General features: G+C 44.5%; 2 pseudogenes; both read left to right on the top strand.

Moving 5' to 3' along the window:
* The first annotated feature begins 15761 nt into the window (after positions 1-15761).
* Positions 15762-16251, top strand: LOC112439101 (HIG1 domain family member 2A-like; annotated as a pseudogene).
* Positions 16252-18732: 2481 nt separating this feature from the next.
* Positions 18733-19274, top strand: LOC100986907 (protein archease-like; annotated as a pseudogene).
* Positions 19275-19939: the final 665 nt, after the last annotated feature.

The following is a 19939-nucleotide window of genomic DNA, read 5'->3' as shown; positions in this document are numbered from 1 at the left end:
TTGCTTATTCTTTCTGGTCTTAAGTACTTGCCTCTCAACCTCCCCTTTTAGTAAAAAAAAAACAAGGCCACGTGAGAGGCGGGACTATCAACATTGTGATGAATTTACTTGAAACCCAGTGCCCAAAATCAACATAGGTAGCCAAGTCCAAAAACCTGTTCTAGTCAGACTAGTGAAATCAAACTGTGATACTTGGATAAGCTTAGAAGGAAACGTGAAGAATACATAGCTGCTTTGGGTTTACTCTGGTTCAGTTGGGCTGTTGAAATCTTAACATCCTTGGGCTTATCACCTACTGCTTGTCAGCCCTGTTCCATGTCCAGGGGATGGGGGTGGTGACAATCCAGTTCCAAGACCCTCATGCTCTAGAGAGGAAGGTGGCCAGCCAGGGTTGTAACTACGATGAAAAAGCAGTGGGAGGGTCTCCTATGAGGCAAGCCTAAGGACAAAAAGGAAGGCCTCGCAGCCCGTATTCTGGATAAGGAATTAAAAGCTCAGTTAATTGAAGCCCATCAGGCGTGTTGTGGATTAGGTCTGTTAGCTCTTAAATTGCAGCAAAGCACATAGTATGAACATAAGTATGAATTTATCTCCAGTGGCTTTCAAGAAAGATCCCGTGAGGCCGGGCACCGTGGGTCATACCTGTAATCCCAACACCTTGGGAAGCCTGGGTGTGGAGATGGCTTGAGACCAGCCTAGACAACAGTGAGACTCCCATCTCTACAAGAAAAATGAGGTGGCCGTGATGGCATAAGCCTGCAGTTCTCAGGAAGCTGAGGTGAGAGGATTGCTTGAGCCCGACACTGCACTCCAGCCTGGGTGACAAACAGCTTGAAAAACCTTGTGACTTGGTGTCTAGGTCTTCTGGAATCTATGAAATGATGCCTCCAGGGCTCTCCTCGGTTCCCTGCAGCCTTCACCGAGGTGAGAATGTGCTGCAGCTGGTTTCTTTGGGAGGCCTGTGGGTTAAAGTAAGCGATAGTCTATATGCCGTGTGGCCATCTACGAATAAGGGCTGGGATTGCTGGTGGCTCTGGTGCAGCACAGTCACTGCTTTTTCCATACTTGGAGAGCCTATGGGAGTGCGATTTTGATAGGGCTTGAATTGCAGGAAGAGCTCATGGCTCCCAAGGTGGGGCTTGCATTTCTATCAAGTAGCTGTTAATAATGGGGCAGTTGCTGGGCAACTGTGCTCAGCAGCTGGGCTTTTTCCTCAGCCCCTCTACTAACCTGCTGTGAGGCAAGACAAGGGCAGGACACTAACGTTCCTGTCTCCTGATTCTTTTTCTTTACCATTCCTTAAGAGAAGGAAAGCAGAGACGGTCCAGTCCTGTGATTTCTCAGTGCTTGTTCTAATCATATGTGCTGATTTCCTGTTGAACGAAGATGAAGGCCGGGTGCGGTGGCTCAGGCCTGTAAGCCCAGCACTTTGGGAGGCCAAGGAGGGTGGATCACCTGAGGTTTGGAGTTTGAGACCAGCCTGGCCAACATGGTGAAACCCCATCTCTACTAAAAATACAAAAATTAGCTGGGCATGATAAGTGGGCGCCTGTAATCCCAGCTACTTGAGAGGCTGAGGCAGGAGAATTGCTTGAACCCAGGAGGCAGAGGCTGCAGTGAGCCGAGATGCGCCATCACACTCCAGCCCGGACGACAAGGGCGACAACACTGTCTCAAAAAAAAAAAAAAAAAAAAAAAGATGGAAGGTGGGTTACCCTGCAGGGCCAGAAAGAGACATTGAGGCTTGCGATTAGGGACTGAAGTCAAATTCCCAGTCTTCCCTAGTGCCTGTCTCTAGTTTCTGATTTGGAGGTGTTTGGAGCCATTTTAGAAAAGTGATAGTTTTCTTCTGCAAATGGTTGTCGCCACATTTGTCATGTTTCCAGCAGGTGGCAGCATAAGTCCACAAGGATGTGGAAACTCCTGCCGGAGGGAGGCCTGGTGATGAGCTGAAGGCAGGCCTTCTAACTCCAAACTCAGCCTCAGATTCCAGACCAGTGGATAGGCCCAGGGAGTCTCCCACCTTGAGTGATGCTGCACAACCCCTGCAAAAGGGGTTTCCAATTGGATCCTATAGCTAAGATTATTTGGAAGCATGTCCTGTGCCCTTTCTCTGAGAGTTACCCCGTTATCTTTGTGTGTCTCACTGTCTCTCATCAGGCTTAAAAAAAATACCAAAGCTTTTCTCACCCCAAAAGACTGTCTCCTGACCCTGCCACCTCACACAGTTGTCTCTTCCCTTCATTGCCAAACTTTCAGGATGAGCATACTCTAGCCTTCTCGAAGTGTGGCTTCTGTCCCCCTTCCCCCAGGTGCCAAAGCCAGGGGTCAGCCTTCCCTAGGTTCACCTACTTCCCTGCAGCATCTAACAGACTATCCCTCCTTCCTGCCGAAACTCCTCCTCCACCGCTAAGAATTTAGGCAGTAGGGCCAGGCATGGTGGCTCACCGCCTGTAATCCCAGCACTTTGGGAGGCCAAGGTGGGTGGATGACCTGAAGTCAGGAGTTCGAGACCAGCCTGACCAACATGGCAAAACCCTGTCTCTACTAAAAATAGAAAAATTAGCCAGGTGTGGTGTCAGGCGCCAATAATCTCAGCTACTCCAGAGGCTGAGGCATGAGAATCACTTGAACCTAGGAGGTTGAAGTGAGCCGAGATTGTGCCACTGCACTCCAGCCTGGGCAACAGAGCTTGACTCTGTCTCAAAAAAAAAAAAAAAAAAAAAAAAAAAAAAAAAAAAAAAAGGGGCCGGGTGCAGTGGCTCACGCCTGTAATCCCAGCACTTTGGGAGTCCGAGGCGGGCGGATCACGAGGTCAGGAGATTGAGACCATCCTGGCCAACACAGTGAAACCCCGTCTCTACTAAAAATACAAAAAATTAGCTGGGCGTGGTGGCGGGTGCCTGTAGTCCCAGCTGCTCGGGAGGCTGAGGCAGGAGAAATGGCATGAACCTGGGAGGCGGAGGTTGCAGTGAGCCAAGATCACACCACTGCACTCCAGCCTGGGCGACAGAGCAAGACTCCGTCTCAAAAATAAATAAATAAATAAAGATAAAGATACTTTTATTTTTTAATTTTTTTATTTTTTTACGTATAAGGTCTCACTCTGTGGCCCAGGCTGGAGTGCAGTGGCACAATCATGGCTCACTGCAGCCTTGGCCTCCTGAGCTCAAGCAATCCTCCTACCTCAGTCTCTCGAGTAGCTTAGTGGTGGGGATTACATATGTGCACCACCACGCCTGGCTAATTAAAAAAAAAAAATGTTTTTATAGAGACAGTGTCTCACTGCATTACCCAGGCTGGTCTCAAACTTCTGGGCTCAAGCAGTCCTCCCGTCTTGGCCTCCCCAAGTGTTAGGATTACAGGTGTTAGCCACTGCACCTGGCCAACATATTTTTAAAGTTATTTTTACTTTATTATTTTTTAAAATGAGATGAGGTCTCACTTTGTTGCCCAGGCTAGAGTACAAAGATGTTATCATAGCACAGTATGGCCTTGAACTCCTGGGCTCAAGTGATCCCACTTTAGCCTCCCCAGTAGCTGACTACAGGCACATACCACTGCATCCAGTTTAAATTCTTAATGTTTTTGTACCAAGGATTCTTTTGGGAGTCTGGTGAAGCCTTTGAACCCTTTTCAGAATAATGTTTTCTAAATCACTTTAAAATATAAAAGGAATACAAGGGAGACCAATTATATTGAAATTAGTTATTAAAATATTTGAGCACAACTTATGTGATAGAATTATAGATATGTTCATTAATGGATTAGGTAAGATTTATTTACATTGAAAACACAGGTAGTTTGGTTCTGGTAGTGATGAAGTGGCTTATAACAGACTAATCCTTCTGTTGATGACAATTATAAACTCTGGTTAGGCCAGACAGGTGGCTTATACCTGTAATCCTAGCACTTTGGGAGGCCAAGATCTGCGGATTGCTTGAGCCCCCGAGTTTGATACCAGCCTGGGTAACATGGTGAAACTCTGTCTCTACAAAAAATACAAAAATTAGCCAGGCGGGCCTGGTGCAGTGGCTCACACCTGTAATCCCAGCACTTTGGGAGGCCAAGGCGGGCGGATTACCTGAGGTCAGGAGTTCAAGACGAACCTGGTCAACATGGTGAAACCTCGCCTCTACTAAAAATACAAAAATTAACCGGGCATGGTGGCGTATGCTTGTAGGCCCAGTTACTCGGGAAGCCGAGGCAGGAGAATCTCTGGAACCTGGGAGGCAGAGGTTGCAGTGAGCCTAGATTGCACCACTGTGCTCCAGCCTGGGCAACAGAGCAAGACCTTATATATAAAAAAAAAAAAAAAAAAAAAAAAAAAAAAATTAGCCAGGCATGGTGTCACGCTCTTATAGTCCCAGCTACTAGGGAGACTAAAGTGGGAGGATCACCTGAGCCACTGGGGAGGTTGAGGCTGCAGTGAGCTGTGATTGCACCACTACCCTCCAGCCTGGGCAACAGAGGGAGGCCTGTCTCAAAAAAAACAAAACAAAAAAACTCTGGGTAAACTATTTATTTATTTTATTTTTAGTTTTTTATTTTTTAATTTTTATTTTTGAAGACGGAGTCTCTCTCTGTCACCCAGGCTGAAGTGCAGTGGCACAATCTCAGCTCACGGCAACCTCTACCGCCCAGGTTCAAGCAATTCTCCTGCCTCAGCCTCCTGAGTAGCTGGGACTACAGGCATGTGCCACCACGCCTGGCTAATTTTTTGTAATTTTAGTAGAGACAGGGTCTTATCATGTTGACGAGTCTGTCTCAAACTCCTGACCTCAGGTGATTCGCCTGCCTCAGCCTCCCAAAGTGCTGGGATTACAGGCATGAGCCATCGCACCAGGCCCTGGGCGAAATATTTAAAGATCAACTTCTAAAGTTGATTTGTCTTCCAATAATACCAGATAGAAAACTGGAGCAACCCAGGGAAGATGGTATCGATCCTGGAAAGAAGGGAAGCACACTGGATGAGACCCATGTTTAACCAGCTTTTCCCCTGAGGGCATCACCCAACCTGCGTGACTCCGGGGGAATAGAGCAGAAAGTGGGTGTCTTACTGTGCTGAGGAATCAGGTTGGAGTATGAGTCGGAAATTTTGGGAAATAATGAAAATGAGGGAGACACAGAGGAGGAAACCATAAAATCTGCATAGAAATTGCCTTCAAATTCCTTTTTTCTTTTAATTTTTTATTTAATAGAGACAGGGTCTTGCTATGTTGCCCAGGCTGGTCTCAAACGCCTGGGCTCAAGTGATCTCCCACCTCAGCCTCCCAAAATGCTGGGATTATTGATGTGAGCCACCACACCTGGCCAGAGCAACCTTTCTTTCTGAGACGGAGTCTTGCTGTCACCCAGGCTGGAGTGCAGTGGCTCACTGCAACCTCCATCTCCTAGGTTCAAGCGATTCTCCTGTCTCAGCCTCCTGAGTAGCTGGGACTACAGGCGCCCGCCACCACACCCAGTTAATTTTTTGTATTTTTAGTACAGACGGGTTTTCACCACGTTAGCCAGGATGGTCTCAATCTCCTGACCTCGTGATCCGCCTGCCTCGGCTTCCCAAAGTGCTAGGATTACAGGCATGAGCCACTGCGCCCGGCCCAGAGCAACATTTCGTAATGAAAAAAAGGTAAATTTACTAGAAAGACATAGCAATCTTAAATGTGCATGCAAACAATAACAGAGTTTTATAACCTGTGAAGCAAAAAATTGATAGAGATAAAGAGAAATGGACAAATTTTCAATCACAGTTGGAGATTTTAACACCCCTCATTTAGTAACAGATAAAGTAAATAGACAAACATCAATAATGATATAGAAGAATTGAAAACTGTTGGTCATTTAGGTCTAGCTATTGAAAAACACATCTTCTTTTCAAGTGCACATAAAACATTCACCAAAATATTCTAGGCTCCAAAACAAATCTCAAGAAATTCCAAAGGATTGGAAAATATACAATCTGATATAACAGAAATAAATTAGAAATGATAACAATAAGATACCTAGAATACTCCTAAACATTTGTATATTAATTACATTTCTGAAAAACACTTCTGAATGGATCAAAGTAGAAATCACAAGAGAAATTAGATACTATTTCAAAATGAATGACAATAAAAACACATTTTGGGATGCAGCTAAAGCAGTTCTTAGATGGAAATTTATAACTTAAAATACTTTAGAAAAGAAAAAGAGTTTTAAAGTTAACTGTTTCCAGCTTAAGCATGTAAAAAAGAAAGAAGAAATACATAGGAAAAGGAAATAATAAAAATAACAATTAATGATATAGAAAAATCAAGACAAAAATTAGTTCACTGAAAGGATAAATAAGATAAAATTGATAGTCCTCTAGCAAGACTGATCAAGAAAAAAAGAAGACAAAACACAAATAGCCATTATCAGGAATGAAAGAAGGGGTATCATCACATTATAGATTGTACTGATTATTATTATTATTATTTTTTTTTTAAGAGACAGGGTCTTGCTCTGTTGTCCATTGCCCAGGCTGGAGTGTGGTGGCACGACTGTAGCTCGCTGCAGCCTGGAACTCCAGGGCTCAAGCGATCCTCCTGCCTCAGCCTCTCAAGTGGCTGAAACCACAGGTGCATGCCACCATGCCTGGCTAATTAAAAAAAAAATTTTTTTTTTTATTTTTGTAGAAATGGAGTCCTGTTATGTTGCCCAGGCTGGTCTTGAACTTCTAGCCTCAAGTAATCCTCCCTCCTTATCCTCCCAAAGTACTGGGATTACAGGTGTGAGCCACCATACCCCATCCAGATATTCAATATAATGAAGGAGTATTGTGAATAGCTTTACTTCACAAAATTTAACAACTTAGATAAAATGAGCAAATTCTTTGAAAACATAAGTTTCCAAAACGTACACAAGAAGAAATGGAAAATATGAATAATCCTACATGTACTGATGAAATTGAATTAATCGTTTAAACTTTCCACAGAGAAAACTCCAGGCCCAGATGGCTTTATGAGTAAATTCTATAAAATGTTGAAAGAAGAAATAATACCAATCTTACACAAACTATATTTCAGAAAGTAGAAGAAAAGAAAACTTTTTCCAATTTGTTTTATGAGTGCTGATACCAAAATATGACAAGGACATTACAAAAAAAGACCAATATTCCTCATGAAACATAAACATAAAAATTTAAAAAATATATTAGCAAGCTGGGGCCGGGCACGGTGGCTCACGCCTGTAATCCCAGTAGTTTGGGAGGCCAAGGTGGGCAGATCATGAAGCTAGGAGTTCAAGATCAGCCTGACCAATATGGTGAAACCACATCTCTACTAAATATACAAAAATTAGCAGGGTACGGTGGTACACACCTGCAATCCCAGCTACTCAGGAGGCTGAGGCAAGAGAATTGCTTGAACCCGGGAGGCAGAGGTTGCAGTGAGCCAAGATCATGCCACTGCACTCCAGCCTGGGCCACAGAGTGAGACTCCATCTCAAAAACTAAATACAATAAAATATTAGGCTGGGCATGGTGGCAATAAATAAAATAAAATAAAATAAAATATTAGCAGGCTGGGCATGGTGGCTCATGCCTGTAATCCTAGCACTTTAGGAGGCCGAAGCAGGAGGATTGCTTAAGTCTAGCAGTTTGAGACCAGCCTTGGCAACATAGCAAGACCCCCGTCTTTACAAAAAAATTTTTAAAAATTAGCCAGATGTGGTTGGGTGCAGTGGCTCATGTCTGTAATCCCAGCACTTTGGGAGGCTGAGGTGAGCGGATCACCTGAGGTCAGGAGTTCGAGACCAGCCTGGCCGACATGGTGAAACCCCATCTCTACTTAAAATACAAAAATTAGCCGGGTGTGGTGGCAGGTGACTGTAATCCCAACTACTTGGGAGGTTGAAGCAGGAGAATCACTTGAACCCAGGAGGTGGAGGTTGCAGTGAGCCGAGATTACACCATTGCACTCCAGCCTGGGGGACAAGAGTGAGATGTCTCAAAAAAAAAAAAAAAAAGAAAAAAAATTAGCCAGATATGGTGATGCACCTGTAGTCCCGGCTGCTCTGGAGGCTGAGGTGGGAGGATTGTTTGAGCCTAGCAGGTTGAGGCTGCACTAAGCGATGATCATGCCACTGCACTGCAGCCTGGGCAACAGAGCAAAACCCCATCTCTAAAAAAAAAAAAATTACTGGCCGGGTACAATGGCTCATGCCTGTATTCCCAGCACTTTGGGAGGCTGAGGTCGGCAGGTCGCCTAAGGTCAGTTCGAGACCAGCCTGGCCAACATGGTGAAACTCCATCTCTACTAAAAATACAAAAATTAGCTGGGTGTGGTGGCAGGCGCCTGTTAATCCCAGCTACTCAGGAGGCTGAGGCAAGAGAATTGCTTGAACCTGGGAGGCGGAGGTTGCAGTGAGCAGAGACTGTGCCATTGCACTCCAGCCTGGGCGACAAGAGCAAGACTTTGTCTCAAAAACAAAAAAAAATCAAACTGAATCAAGACATATATAAAAATGATGATCATCATGATCAAGTAGGGTATAGTCTCAATTCAAGTTTAGTTAACATTTGAAAAATCAATGTATTATGTAATTGCAGTTTTTGCCATTATTTCACTGGCAAAACAGCAATTACTTTTCCACCAACCTAATAATTCACAATATTATAGAATTAAAGGACAAAAATAATACAATTGTCCAAATAAAAGTAGAGAAAGCATTTGTCAAACTTCAACAATTAACAGTTGTGATAAACAAAACTCAACAAAATTTTAACAGACTGATAAAGAACACCTATGAAAAACCTAAGGCTAATATCACACTTACTAGTAAAATATTGAACAGTCTCCCACTAAGATCATGAACAAGGCAAGGGTGTCTGTTTTCACTATTTCCAAGTAACACTGTTGGAAGTCCAGTACAACAAGGCAAGGAAAAGAAATAAAAAGTGTAAAGATTGGGAAGAAAGAACTAAAACAGTCATTATTCATAGATAATATGATTACATATTTAGAAAAATCATTGAGAATCTACAAAAAACTGTCATAATAAGCAAAAGTACCAAGGTTTCAAGGACATAAAATCAATATGTAAAAATTGGTTTCACATATATACCAAACAGCAAATGACTGGAAAATAGAAAATTTTTAAATTATTGTAATTTCACTAAGAAAAACAAAATACTGAGGAATAGATTTAATACGAGGTGAGCAGGGCATTGTCGAGGGAAATTGACTAAATAACTGGAGAGATACACCATGTTTGTAAATGAAAAGACTTAATATTGTTAACGTGTCAGTTCTCTCCAAGCTTATTTACAGATTCAACCCAATCATCATAATCTCAGAAAAGCTTTGAATAGAAATTGACAAGATGGGCCGGGCACGGTGGCTCACACCTGTAATCCCAGCACTTTTGGAGGCCGAGGTGGGCGAATCACAAGGTCTGGAGTTCGAGACCAGCCTGGCCAACATGGTGAAACCCCATCTTTACTAAAAATACAAAAATTAGCCAGGCATGGTGGTGGGTGCCTATAGTCCCAGCTATTCGGGAGCTGAGTCAGGAGAATCGCTTGAACCCGGGAGGGGGAGGTTGCAGTGAGCCGAGATCCTGCCACTGCACTCCAGTCTGGGTGACAGACTGAGACTCCGTCTCAAAAAAACAAAAACAAAAACAAAAAGAACTTGACAAGATGATTTGAAAACTTATATAGAAATGCAAAACACTAAAATAGCCAAAACAATCTTTTTTTTTTTTTTTTGAGACAGGGCCTCGCTTGGTTGCCCAGGCTGGTGTGCAGTGGCATGATCTTGGCTCACTGCAACGTCGACCTCTTTAGACTCAAGTGATCCTCCTGCCTCAGCCTCCCAAGTTGCTGGGAATACAGGCACACACCACCACACCTGGCTGATTTTTGTATTTTTTTGTAGAGACAGGGTTTTGCCAAGTTGCCCCAGCTGGTCTCAAACTCCCGGGCTCAAGTGATCTGCTCGCCTCGGCCTCCCAAAATGCTGAGATTACAGGTGTGAGCCACTGTGCCTGGCTCAAAACAATCTTAAAAAGTAAAAGAAACAAAGTTGGAGGACTTATACTAAATGATTTTAAGGTTTAATATAAAGCTACAGTAATAAAAAATAGTGTGGTATTGTTATAGGGAAAATATATACATCAGTGACACAGACTAGAAAGTCAATAAACCATTCCTCATATATATAGTTAATTTATTTTTGATAAAGGTACGCAGGTATTCAATGGGAAAAGAGTCTTTTCATCAAATAATGTTTTGAAAACTGGATATTCATATGGGCTGAGTGCAGTGGCTCCAACCTATAATCCTGGCACTTTGTTAGGCTTGAGCCCAGGGGTTTGAGACCAGCCTGTGCAACATAGGGAGACTCCATTTCTACAAAAAATAAAATTAGTGGGGCATAGTGGCGTGCACCTAAAGTCCTAGCTACTCGGGAAGCTGGGCAGGAGGACTGCTTGAGCCCAAGAAGTCGAGGCTGCAGTGAGCTAGGATCACACCACTGCACTCCAGCCTGGGCGACAGAGACCAAAAAAAAAAAAAAAAGGTATTCTTGGCCAGCCACAGTGGCTCACACCTGTAATCCTAGCACTTTAGAAGGCCCAGGCAGGTGGATCAGTTGAGGTCAGGAGTTCGAGACCAGCCTAGCCAGTATGGTGAAACCCCATCTCTACCAAAAATACAAAAATTAGCTGGGCATGGTGGGGCATGCCTGTAATCCAAGCTACTCAGGAGGCTGAGGCAGGAGAATCGCTTGAACCTGGGAGGCAGAGGTTGCAGTGAGCAGAGATCGAGCCATTGCACTCCAGCCTGGGTGACAGTGAGACTCTATCTCGAAAAAAAGAAAGAAAAAAGAAAAAAAAGAGCTTTGTCTTTCACTTCATATTATATACAAAAATTAATTTGAGACAGGTTATAGATATAAATACAAAGCCTAAAATCATAAAGCTTTTAGAAGCAAAGAAGAATATCTTTATGATTAAGGGTAGGGAAAGATGTCTTAGAGAGGATACAAAAGGCATTAACCATAAATGAGAGAAAAAAGATAAACTGGACTCATCAGAACTAAAATGTCTGCTCATTAGAAGACACTGTTGAGAAAATGAAGAGACAAGCCACAGGTTGGGAGAAAATCTTTACAATGCAATGCAATACTTTTTTTTCTTTTGAGACAGAGTCTGTCTTTTTCAGGATAGAGTGCAGTGGTATGATCTCACTACAACCTCCGCCTCCTGGGTTCAAGCGATTCTCCTGCCTCAGCCTCCCCAGTAGCTGGGATTACAGGCATGTGCCACCACGCCCGGCTAGTTTTTTTTGCATTTTTGGTAGAGACGGGGTTTTACTGTGTCTCAAACACAGTTTGAGGCCAGGCTGGTCTCAAACTCCTGAACTCAAGTGATCTGCCTGTCTCAGCCTCCCAAAGTGCTGGGATTACAGGCATGAGCCACCTCGGCCAGCCCAATACCTATTTTTGACAAAGCATTTGTATCATAATATATAAAGAATTACTAATCCATAATAAAAAGACAATTGATAACAAAATGGACTAAAGGCTTGAACAGATACTTTATAAAAGAAGATATCTGGACAGCAAAAAAAAAGCACAGAAGGCCAGGTACAGTGGCCCACACCTGTAATCCCAGCACTTGGGGAGGAGGCTGAGGCAGGAGGATTGCTTGAGCCCAGGAGTTCAAGACCAGCTTGGACAACAGAGCAAGACCTCATCTCTTTTTAAAAAATTAATTAATCAATTAAAAAAGAGGCCAGGTGCGGTGGCTCACACCTGTAATCCCAGCACTTTGGGAGGCTGAGGCAGATGGAACACGAGGTCAGGAGTTTGAGACCAGCCTGGCCAACACAGTGAAACCCCATCTCTACTAAAAATACAAAAATTAGACCGGGCACGGTGGCTCATGCCTGTAATCCCAGCACTTTGGGAAGTTGAGGCGGGCAGATCACCTGAGGTCGGGAGTTGGAGATCAGCCTGACCAACACGGTAAAACCCCATCTCTACTAAAAATACAAAATAAGCTGGGTATGGTGGTGCACGCCTGTAATCCCAGCTACTTGGGAGGCTGAGGCAGGAAAATTGCTTGAACCTGGGAGGTGGAGGTTGCGGTGAGCTGAGATCGTGCCATTGCACTCCAGCCTGGGCCACAAGAGTGAAACTCCATCTCAATAAATAAAATAAAAATACCAGCTGGGTGTGGTGGCTCATGTCTGTAATCCCAGCACCTTGGGAGGCCAGGTGGGCAGATCACCTAAGGTTAGGAGTTTGAGACCAGCCTGGCCAACGTGGTGAAATCCCATCTCTACTAAAAATACAAAAATTAGCCGGGCATGGTGGTGCATGCCTGCAATCTCAGCTACTTGGGAGGCTGAGGCAGGAGAATTGCTTGAACCTGGAAGGTGAAGGTTGTGGTGAGCTGAGATCACGCCACTTCACTCCAGTCTGGGCAACAGAGTGAGACTCAGTCAAAAAAAAAAAAAAAAGAAATAAAAGAAAGAAAAGAAAAGAAAAGAAAAAAGAAAAGAGCACATGAAAAGGCATTCAACGACCAGGAGTGGTGGCTCATGCCTGTAATTCCAGCACTTTGGGAGGCTGAGGTGGGCAGATTGCCTGAGGTCAGGAGTTTGAGACTAGCCTGGCTAACATAGTGAAACCCTGTCTGTACTAAAAATACAAAAAAATTAGCCTGGAGTGGTGGCGTGTGCCTGTAATCCCAGCTACTTGGGAGGCTGAGGCAGGGGAATTGCTTGAACCAGGGAGGTGGAGGTTGCAAGGAGCCAAGATGGCGCCACTGCACTCCAGCCTCGGTGACAGAGTGAGACTTCGTCTCAAAAAAGAAAAAAAGAAAAGGCATTCAACATCGTTAGTCACCAGAGAAATACAAATTAAAGCCACAATGAGATACCAACATGCACCCACCAAATAGTTCAAATTAACAACACTGACAATGCCGAATGTTGACAAGGGTGTAAACAACAAGAACTCTCATATATTGCTGTTAGAATATGAAATGGCACTGTTAGTGGTGGTAGTTACCTGTATGAGTCTGCAGCGACCTCCATTCTTGCCTTCTCAGAAGAAAGAATTCGACTGAGGGCCGTAAGGCATAAGGAGAGAGATCAAGGCAAGTTTTAGAACAGGAGTGAGTTACTAAAAAGCTTTAGAGCAGTAAGGAAAGGAAGGAAAGTACACTTGGAAGAGGGCCAAGCAGGCGACTCGAGAGACCCTAGTGCACAGCTCGACGTCTCGACTTGGGGTTTTGCACGTTGGCCTACTTCTGGAGTCTTGTTCTCCCCATTCCTTGGATCTTATTGGAAAGCTGCTGATCACCAATTTCAGGTGTTTTCCATCTATTAAGAGACGGCCTTTCCCTGCACTGGCTGTGATCAATTATTACTTTAGAGAGACAGTTAACAACCACCTGACCATCACCTGATGGTTGCCCGACACTCCTAGTGTGTGTGTGGGGAGCCTTCTCCTGGCCTGCTCATACCTGACTAGCTACCTACTGTAGTGGCTCAGCCATTTTGGAAAAGTGTTTGACCATTTGTTATAAAGTTAAACACCCACCAACTCTGACAGTTTATAAGAGTATAAACTTAAATGTATACCGACTCTTATGACTCAATTCCACTCCTAAATATTTTCTCAAGAGAAATGAAAACATATGTCCACAAAAAGACTTGTATAACAATGTTTGTAGCAGCTTTATTCATAATAGCCCAAAACTGGAAAGAACTCAAATGTCCATCAGGAGGAGAATGGATAAACAAGCTGTAGTATATTAAGGCAATGGAATATCACTTAGCACATTTTTGTTTTTTTGAGACAGGGTCTCCCTCTGTTGCCAAGGCTGGAGTGCAGTGGTGTGATATCAGCTGACTGCAGCATCTACCTCCTGGGCTCAAGCAATCCTCCCACCTCAGCCTCCCAAGTAGCTGGGAACACAGGTGCACGCCACCACATCCAGCTAATTTTTAAGTTTTTTTAGAGACGGAGTCTCCCTATGTTGCCCAGGCTGGTTTCAAACTCCTGGTGCTCAAGTGATCCTCCTGCTTTGGCCTTCCAAACTGCTGGAATTACAGGCATGAGCCCCTGCACCCAGCCTACTTAACAATTTTTAAAAACCTACTTATTCATTCAACAACGTGGATGACTCAAAAATCTTATGTAGAGTGACAAAATCTAGAACTAACAAGAACACTAATCACTGGTCATAGAAATCAGAAAAGTGGTTGTCAGAGTAAACAGAAAACCTACAGAATGGGAGAAAATATTTGCAAACCATGCAGTCGACAAAGGTCTAATATCCGGAATCTATAAGGAACTTAAAGAATTCAACAAACAAAAAACAAATAACTCCATTAAAAAGTGGACAAATACACGAACAGACACTTCTCAAAATAAGACAAGAGTGGCCGGGCGCAGTGGCTCATGCCTGTAATCCCAGCACTTTGGGAGGCTGAGGCGGGTGGATCACCTGAGGTTGGGAGTTCGAGACCAGCCTGAGCAACATGGAGAAACCCGTCTCTACTAAAAATACAAAAATTAGCCAGGTGTGGTGGTGCATGCCTGTAATCCCAGCTACTTGGGAGGCTGAGGCGGGAGAATCACTTGAATCCAGGAGGCAGAGGTTTCAGTGAGCCAAGGTCATGCCATTGTACTCCAGGCTAAGCAACAAGAACATAACTCCATCTCAAAAAATAAATAAATAAATAAATAAACAAACAAATAAATAAGACAAGAGTGGCCAAAAAACATGAAGAAATGCTCAACATCACTAATCATCAGAGAAATGCAAATCAAAACCACAATCGGGGCTGGGCCAGGTGCGGTGGGTCACACCTGTAATCCCAGCACTTTGGGAGGCCGAGATGGGTGGATCACTTGAGGTCAGGAGTTTGAGACCAGCCTGGCCAACATAGCAAAACGCCATCTCTACTAAAAATACAAAATTAGCCAGGTATGGTGGCTCATGCCTGTAATCCCAGCTACATGGGAGGCTGAGGTGTGAGAATCACTTGAACCTGGGAGGCAGAGGTTGCAGTGAGCTGAGATGGGGCCACTGCACTCCAGCCTGGACAACAAAGCGAGACTCTCAAAACAAAAACAAAAACAAACCACAATGAGATAACATCTCACACCAGTCAAAATGGCTATTCCTAAAAAGTCAAAAAACAACAGATGCTGTCAAGGCTGTGGAGAAAAGAAAACACTTATATACTGTTGGTGGGAATGTAAACTAGTCCAGCCACTGTGGAAAGCAGTTTGGAGATTTCTTTTTTTTTTTTTTTTGAGACGGAGTTTCACTCTTGTTGCCCAGGCTGGAGTGCAGTGGCTCGATCTCGGCTCATCGCAGCCTCTGCCTCCCGGGTTCAGGCAATTCTCCTGCCTCAGCCTCCTGAGTAGCTGGGATTACAGGTGCACACCACCACGTCCAGCTAATTTTTAGTAGAGATGGGGTTTTGCAACATTGCCCAGGCTGGTCTCGAACTCCTGACCTCAGGTGATCCACATGCCTCAGCCTCCCAAAGTGTTGGGTTTACAGGCATAAGCCACTGCACCCGGCTGGTTTGGAGATTTCTAAAAGTACTTAAAGCAGAACTACCATTCGATCCAGCAATCCATTCCTGGGTATATATATTATTAAAAGAAATATATGTAAATATATATAATATATATTTTTCTTTTTCTGACCTTCACCAGGAGGCAGAGCTCGGAGTCCCGATTTTCTCCCGTAGCTGTGGCCTGGATATGGCGGCTCCTGGCCCTGTGACTCCAGAGGTCCCCTTGGAACCATGGAAGCCCCCAGTCATTTAGGGGTTTAGCTCCACTGTTTACAGCAATCCAGAGAGTTTCAAGGAAAAATTCCTTCACAAGACCCGCGAGAACCACATGGTACCCAGGTTCCCAGGTTGCCTGGGCATGGCGACCGCCCTCACCTACGGCCTCTACTGCTTCCACCAGGGCCACAGTCAGCGCTCTCAGCTCATGACACGCACCCGGATCGCTGTCCAGGGCTTCACAGTTGCAGCCATCTTGCTGGGTCTAGTCACAACCGCTATGAAGTCTCAATCCTGAGCCCATGGTCTGGCCTTGAAAGCTCTGCAGAGATCATTCCAAAACCCAGGAGCAACCACTGGCCCTGCCGTGGGACTTAGTCCTTCCTCCCCTTTCAGAGGCCCCAGTGTCGTTGGGGGTGGAAGTGATCCTTTGTGTACCCGTAACTAAAATACTTTTTCAAAAATCCCAGATTCTGTTGTTTGAATGTTACATACCTCTATTTGTGCCACATCTCTTCCACTCCCCTGCTTAATAAACTCTAATCCACTTATAAAATATATATAAAGTTATTATTTTTGAGACAGAGTCACTCTGTCACCCAGGCTGGAGTGCAGTGGTGTGATCTCAGCTCACTGCAACCTCCACCTCCTGGGTTCAAGCTATTTTCATGCCTCAGCCTCCCAAGTAGCTGGGATTACAGGCGGCCCCCACCATGCCCAGCTGATTTGTGTATTTTTAGTAGATATGGGGTTTCGCCATGTCGGCCAGGCTGGTCTCGAACTGCTGATCTCAAGTGATCCACCTGCCTTGTCCTCCCAAAGCACTGGGATGACAGGAATAAGCCACTTTGTCTGGCCTATATAAATATATATAATATATTAAATTATTATTATTGTTTGAAATGGAGTCTCACTCTGTCACCCAGGCTATAGTGCAATGGCACGATCTTGGCTCACTGCAACCTCTGCCTTCCAGGTTCAAGCGATTCTCATGCTTCAGCCTCCCGAGTACCTGGGATTACAGGCCACCAAGCCTGGCTCATTTTTTTTTTGTATTTTTAGTAGAGACGGGGTTTCACCATGTTGGCCAGGCTGGTCTTGAACTCTTGGCCTCAAGTGATCTGCCCGCCTCGGCCTCTCAAAGTGCTGGGATAACAGGCGTGAGCCACTGTGCCCGGCCATGTTAAATTATATGTATGTATGTGTGTGTGTGTGTGTGTGTGTGTGTGTGTATATATATATTTTTGTTGTTGTTGTTTTTTCCGAGATGGAGTTTTGCTCTTGTTGCCCAGGCTGGAGTGCAATGGTGCCATCTCGGCTCACCGCAACCTCCACCTCCCGAATTCTAGTGATTCTCCTACCTCAGCCTCCCGAGTAGGTTGATTAGGCTGGTCTCGAACTCCTGACCTCAGGTGATCTGCCTGCCTCGGCCTCCCAAAATGTTAGGATTACAGGCGTGAGCCACTGTAAATTATATATTAAGTATATAATATATTATACATATTAAAATAAAATAAATCATTCTACCAAAAAGACACATACACTTGTATGTTTTTCACACCGCTATTTACAATAGCAAAGACATGGAATCAACCTCAGTGTCCATTAATGGTGGACTGGATAAAGAAAATGTGGTACATATACACCATGCAATACTATACAGCCATAAAAAAAAAATGAATGAAATCATGTCCTTTACAGCAACATGGATGCAGCTGGAGGCATTATTCTAAGCAAAGTAACTAAGGAACAGAAAACCAAATACCGCATGTTCTTACTTATAAGTGGGAACTAAACATTGGGTACTCAGGGACATAAAGACAGCAACAATAGACACTGGGGACCACTAGATGGGGAAGGAAGGAGGAAAAGGGTTGAAAAACCAACTATTGGCCGGGCACGGTGGCTCATGCTTGTAATCCCAGAACTTTGGGAGGCTGAGGCAGGCAGATCACAAGGTCAGGAGTTCCAGACCAGCCTGGCCAACATGGTGAAACCTTGTCTCTACTAAAAATACAAAAACTAGCCAGGTGCGGTGGCAGGTGCCTGTAATCCCAGCTACTTGGGAGGCTGAGGCAGGAGAATTGCTTGAACTCGGGAGGCAGAGGTTGCGGTGAGTCGAGTTTGCACCACTGCACTACAGCCTGGATGACAGAGCAAGACTCTGTCTTGGGAAAAAAAAAAAGAAAAACCAACTATTGGGTACTATGCTCACTACCTGGGTGATGGCATCAATTGTACCCCAAACCTCAGCATCACACAACATATCCATGTAACAAACCTGCACATGTACCCCCGAATATAAAATAAAAGTTGAATTTTTAAAAAATTTATATTTATTTATTTTGAGATGGCGTCTCACCCTGTTGCCCAGGCTGGAGTGCAATGGGGCAATCTCAGCTCACTGCAACCTCCGCCTCTCAGGTTCAAGTGATTCTCCTGACTCAGCCTCCCGAGTAGCTGGGATTACAGGTGGGCGCCACCACACCCGGCTAATTTTTTGTATCTTTAGTAGAGACAGGGTTTCGCCATGTTGGTCAGGCTGGTCTCGAACTTCTGACCTCATGATCTGCACACCTTGGCCTCCCAAAGTGCTGGGATTACAGGCGTCAGCCACTGTGCCCGGCCACTAAATTTTTTTTTTTTTTTTTTTTTTTGAGATGGAGTCTGTTCTGTTGCCCAGGCTGGAGTGCAGTGGTGCAATCTCGGCTCACTGCGACCCCTGCCTCCTGGGTTCAAGCGATTCTCCTGCTCAGTCTCCTCAGTAGCTGGGGTTACAGGCGCCCATGACCACGCCTGGCTAATTTTTGTATTTTTGGTAGAGACAGGGTTTCACCATGTTGGCCAGGCTGGTCTGGAGCTCCTGACCTCAGGTGATCTGCCTGCCTCAGCCTCCCAAAGTGCTGGGTTTACAGGCATGAGCCGCCACACCCAGCCTAAAAGTTGAAATTATTAATAAAGAGTCATGGCGCAGGCAGAGGAAGATGTTAGAGATTACAATTTGACTGAGGAACAGAAGGTGATCAAGGCCAAGTATCCACCAGTCAATAGGAAGTACGAGTATTTGGATCATACAGCGGATGTGCAGTTACACGCATGGGGAGATACTCTGGAGGAAGCATTCGAGCAATGTGCAATGGCCATGTTTGGTTACATGACAGATACTGGGACAGTGGAGCCCCTCCCAACAGTAGAAGTAGAAACCCAAGGAGATGACTTACAGTCTCTCCTGTTTCACTTTTTGGATGAATGGCTTTATAAGTTCAGTGCTGATGAATTCTTCATACCCCGGGAAGTGAAAGTACTTAGTATTGATCAAAGAAATTTCAAATTATGATCAATTGGGTGGGGAGAAGAGTCTTCATTGTCCAAATACCCTCAGGGAACAGAAGTCAAGGCAATAACATATTCAGCAATGCAGGTCTATAATGAAGAGAAGCCGGAAGTTTTTGTGATAATTGACATTTAAGACACCAAAAAAGAAAAGACTTCTATGAAGAACTGTTTTTTTTTTCCCTCTTCCTTTTGAGAAGACAGTATGAATTAAATGCTACAGCACCTTTTGATATATGGAAATTTGTAGAACAGAAATGTTTTAGTTAAAGTGTGACTTTCAGAAAGGGAAAATCAGGGCACAGCCTTGCTCTGTGTTCCCCAAATATTCAGACTTTAAAGAATTCTTCAACCCCCAAGGGAGAGTTATGGTCCTTTGATTCTCTGCTGTGGCAGTAGGTGCCTCATGCCCTTCCAGTGCAATGCAAGCCCTCCAGCCTCGCCCCAGAGAGGAGCACTGATGTCAACAGCAGCCTGAGGCTGAATCCAGGTTGAAAAAAGAATAACCCCAAGTTGGTTAAGACATATATTTTCTTTCTTTCTTTCTTTTTTTTTTTTTTTTTTTTTTGAGACGGAGTCTCTCTCTGTAGCCCAGGCTGAAGCGCAGTGGCGTGAGCTCGGCTTACTGTGCAAGCTCCGCCTCCCGGGTTCACACCATTCTCCTGCCTCAGCCTCCTGAGTAGCTGGGACTATAGGCACCCATCACCACGCCCGGCTAATTTTTGTATTTTTAGTAGAGACGGGGTTTCACCGTGTTAGCTAGGATGGTCTTGATCTCCTGACCTTGTGATCTGCCCACCTTGGCCTCCCAAAGTA

This window comes from Pan paniscus, chromosome 13 (assembly GCF_029289425.2).
Source record: "Pan paniscus chromosome 13, NHGRI_mPanPan1-v2.0_pri, whole genome shotgun sequence".
NCBI lineage: Eukaryota > Metazoa > Chordata > Mammalia > Primates > Hominidae > Pan > Pan paniscus.
The sequence above is the reverse complement of the archived record's forward strand: the minus strand, read 5'-3'. Positions and strand labels throughout refer to the sequence as shown.